This window comes from Frieseomelitta varia, unplaced genomic scaffold, assembly GCF_011392965.1.
Source record: "Frieseomelitta varia isolate USP_RPSP 00005682 unplaced genomic scaffold, Fvar_1.2 scaffold_537, whole genome shotgun sequence".
Classification (NCBI taxonomy): Eukaryota; Metazoa; Arthropoda; class Insecta; order Hymenoptera; family Apidae; genus Frieseomelitta; species Frieseomelitta varia.
This window is the reverse complement of record NW_025110298.1, coordinates 85,815-90,361: the sequence shown is the minus strand read 5'-3', so window position 1 is coordinate 90,361 and position 4,547 is coordinate 85,815.

Here is a 4,547-nt window from a genome sequence, read left to right as displayed (position 1 = left end):
TGTTTTCGTGTTATTGCACGCGCGTTTCCTTGTTAGAGGTTTGAAGACGCGGGAAGAAAGAAAGAAAAAAAAAAAAAAAAAAAAAACAAGAAAGAAAAAAAAAAAAAAAAAAGAAGGAAAAAGAGAAATAACCCGTAGATAGGACAGGTTATGACAGAGCAGAGCGGAGCAGAGTGTCTGCGTTGTTTAGAATTACCTTTATTTGTTCTCTCGCGTCGTGTGCGTTGTTTAGAAACGCCGTTCGACAAGCATTGTCGAATCATATCATTTATTTATTATTGTCGCTGCGGAAACAGAGCGCGTGCGACGAAAGGCGAAAGAGAAAAAAGGTGAAAACTAAACGCGTCACTATCTGGGAATATTTATCCCGTTCGTTGTAAATACGTCATACGACTGGCTTTCTTTATTTGCGAAATTTACATGGGACGATCGTAAATAAAATACACGCGCGGCTGTGAATCACTTTTTATACCGCGAGATGTCTTGCAAAAATATGGCCGGATGTTTCAAGAAGTACGTTGAATACAGAAATCGGTTGGACGTTTATTCGACTCGTTTATAACGCTGACATTCAGCGTTTTCAGCCATTATCGAAAATATTGTGCGAGTGAAATATAAATGTGTGTGTGTGTGTGTGTGTGTGTGTTCGGTGATTTTAATGTTGATTAGAGTCGGCCAATATCAGTCGACAGGTGACTGATTACGTTTTCCACGTACTTGGCGACTAAAAGTAGAAAACTTGTTACGGTGCGCAACTTTCATTTTGGAGATATCGAAACCGTAAAATATTGACGGGGCGAAGCTTCGTTCGCTTCATAGGCAATAAGTCCTCCTGCAAATTGTCTCGTCGGCGAGGTTAACACGTTGGAAAATTAATTTATATTACACTCGATGTGCCCGAGATTAACCTCGGAATATTAAGTTAATAAACTTATAACTCCGCTCGAGATCGCAAACGATCTTCCCCGTCTTTTTCACCATTAAATGTGCATTATTTCGCGAGGAAATTGTAACATCGATAGCTTCGACGTTATATTATATTATACTTCTTTAATCATGAACCGATTCCTTTAATTTCTTTAATTAATTCGATCATTTAATTTCATTTAATTAATTCAATTATTTTATTACTAGTATTCCTTAATTATCAACTGATCAAATTAACAATGATCGTCGTTTCTGGCAAATCGACAAACTTGAATATCGCGCGCGCTCGAAACGGAAGGGTACTTACTTTTTGCTGAAACGAACTTTAAATTTCCGTGCATTGACCTATTCCTCGCAGAAACCATTATCGATTCCATTATCTATTATCAACAACCGATAAGGAGGAAAAGAGCGAAAGAAAACCTCAATCCCGAGTGATAGTTGATAGCAAAACGAAAACATCTCTGAACAATCCATTCTCGGATTCGAATGTATCGGCAAGCGATGTCGCAGAGTGCAAGGAACTGATCCACGAATTCGCGCTTATAATCCTCCAACGAAGGAACTTTGCTTCTTCCTTGTTTGCCACCGCTTTTAAGACAAATTTCAATCACAATCTCCCCCCATTTCTCGATTCCATTGAAATGGTTCCCCTTCGGAACTACTCAAACGAAGTGAGAATAGATATAGATGAGAGAAAGAGAGAGAGAGAGAGAATGTGTGTGTGTGTGTGTGTGTGAGAGAGAGAAAGGATATATCCGAGGATGGCAAAGGATGTTTTGACATTCCAATTGACCCAAGTTGCGAGCTAAAGTTGAAATTTGCCGACTCGTTGGAATCGCGGGTGGATCGCGTAACTTCTCGAACGTCGAGCTATTAGTTAGGCGATCGCGTTTCACAGGGTGGCTCGGCTTCACTTTTCCGTGCCCATCGGACGATTTATGTCAACGTCCGCGAGAAATCGATGCTCCAGAGAATGAGAGAGAGTGGGAGAGAGAGAGAGAGAGAGAGAGAAATAGAGAGAGGGAGAGGCACAAGAGCCTCGAGAACCGTGATGCCTTTTAGCAAACCACCCCTCCCTCTTATCCGTTTCGCCTTCACCCTCGGCAAACAACCGTATCGATTCTTGTGCCACGAGGTGACGCAAACGGATCGCTGGAGCTATTAAATCGTCCTCGCCATTTCCTCCAGAGATTGCTGACGACCAGATGTCTCGCTACGCTAAACATCAGACAATAACTCGGCCTGTTCTCATTCCCCCGCCCCTTTCATTTTCCTCTGCAACTCCTCCCGTTTTTCTTTTTTTTTTTTTTTTTTTTTTTTTCTATATTTTCCACTCTACTTTCTTCTTCCACGCGTATCTGTTCGACTTCGTCGAAGTTGGTCGCTGGAACATCGAAAGGAAACGGAGTCACGGCAGGTCGGCAGGCTCGGCGACGACGAGCAGTTATTAAACGCGGCGTAATCAGTGCGTGCGAGAAACTGGGAACGAGGAACCGTTGGAAAATGGAGGTTTAACGAAGCGTGTGAGGTCTTTAAGTTATGTCGGAGGCTCTGGTTATTAGGAACGTAAACGATGCCGCGGAGATGGAGCGGCAAACGGTGAATAATTGGCCCCCTTTCTCTCTCTCTCTCTCTCTCTCTCTCTCTCTCTCCACACGATTTATCCCTCGCCTGCTACCGTTAATGGCCTATGAATTTTCAGATTTGCGGCGTTTTTCCCACCGTCGGAAATTGAAATCTGCTCCCGCGTAACGAGAATATTTCGCGATGTTTCATGATGCTTGATAATTTTGTTTGATAATGTCTCGATCGAGTTTGTATGGGTTGATTCTTCACAATTAATGGAATTGTTCGTAATTATTTCGACGTTTGATAATGCCTCGATCGAGTTCGAAAGAAACACAGATGGTCTCGATTGATTCTTCGCAATTCATGGAATTTCGTTCCTTGATTGGAGAGAGAGGCGGTTGAAATTGATTTGTAACCGACTGCTCTTGTTGCCAGTCTCTTTGAGATGGAAAAACTTACAAGTTCTTTATCTTCCGGTTGTTTATTGCACGAACTGTGTGAATTTTTTTTCACAGAAAATGTTCTCTGAAAGCAAATTGGAAGGAAGACGTTGCTGCAAATAAAGGAACTCTCCCAACAGTTTTTTTTATTAAAAGCTTCAATCGACAATGTGAATTTGTAGACTATTAATTTTACGAGAAGAAGTGTGACTTCATTTCGCAAACCAACCAAATGTCTCGTTAATTTAATATTTCCAACCTAAAGTTAAATTAAATTATTCGTGGTTTACGTTTAACCTCTTGCGCTGGAATGACGTGTCAAAATTGCTATAGTCTCTCAGTTTTAAGTATATTTGACTAAAACGAAATAGGCAAAAACGAATAATACATTTAGTATTTCTCAATAATTTCTATCCAGTTCATATCACACCGACGAATTGAAAAAGAAAGCGACGAATTATTGTATATTCGTTATTGGTCACTCGTTATGGTCCGCAATCCTCAGAGCAAATGGTTAAACCAAATTCGCTGTCTCAATGTTTCTCAACGTTGTATCACGTTTGTTCAACAAATGTAATTTTTTTCACACTCTCTAAATAGTCACTGTGTCCCCATCGAAATGTTTGAACACTTACGAACGTAGCATCACGTCTGAAATTTCCACAGATTCGAGGGAAGATTATGTACAATATCTCTTATCTCGCAAGGCAGATTTAAACTGAGACGCCGGATAATTGAATACAGAAATGGAATGGAAGTTTGGTAGAAAATGCTGTATTCGTCACCGTCAAGAGCGAGAAGTTCATCGAACGTTAATCTCAAACGAACGATCTCTCTCTCTCTCCCTCTCTCTCCCTGTCTCTCTCTCTCAGGAAGTGATTTACGCGTTTTATCGCTGGCTTAATTATAATTTTTAATATCAGCTGCGATCGCCTCTCGTTGCCCGAACACTTTATCACGCGCTTCTTCCTCATCTTCTTCTCCTTCTTCTTCGTTTTTCCCCCTCGCCCCTATTTTTGCTGCAATTCCGGTCGCTCGAAAGCAGCACGGGGCAAAAAGTTTTTATTAGTTTATAAACTCAAGTGTGCGTGAAGCAGCGTTGAAGCTCGCTTCTTACAAATTCGCGATATGCTTCCTGGGAGGGAGAGCGAGGAAGACACCTGGAGAACAGAGGGAAAGAGTTCATGATTAAAAAAAAAAAAAAGAAAAGAAGAGGAAAGAAAAAAGAGGATGAAAGTGAAAGAATAAAGGTCGATCGTGGCTGAAGTACAAGCAGAGGGCGGTGCTTGCGAGTGGATTGGAGTAGGTGAGAATATGCTAAAACCTTGCGTATGATATTGAATTAAGCCTCTCTCGCCTAAATCCCTCGCTAACTTTTCAACGTGGAAATGAAATTTCACGACGCGCGCGCGGAAAACTTGTTACTTATTTGCCGAAACCTTTGCGTTAACACGCGAGAACAGCTAAGTTAACGCACTCGTGTTAAGCACGAGGCTCGGAGAATTTTTGCTCCTCTTTCTGCGTACGTCGATAAGATTCGTTCTCGGATAATTGATATATTAACGTCAGAGGTATAATTTTATATTAATATTTTTTTTATTCATATTA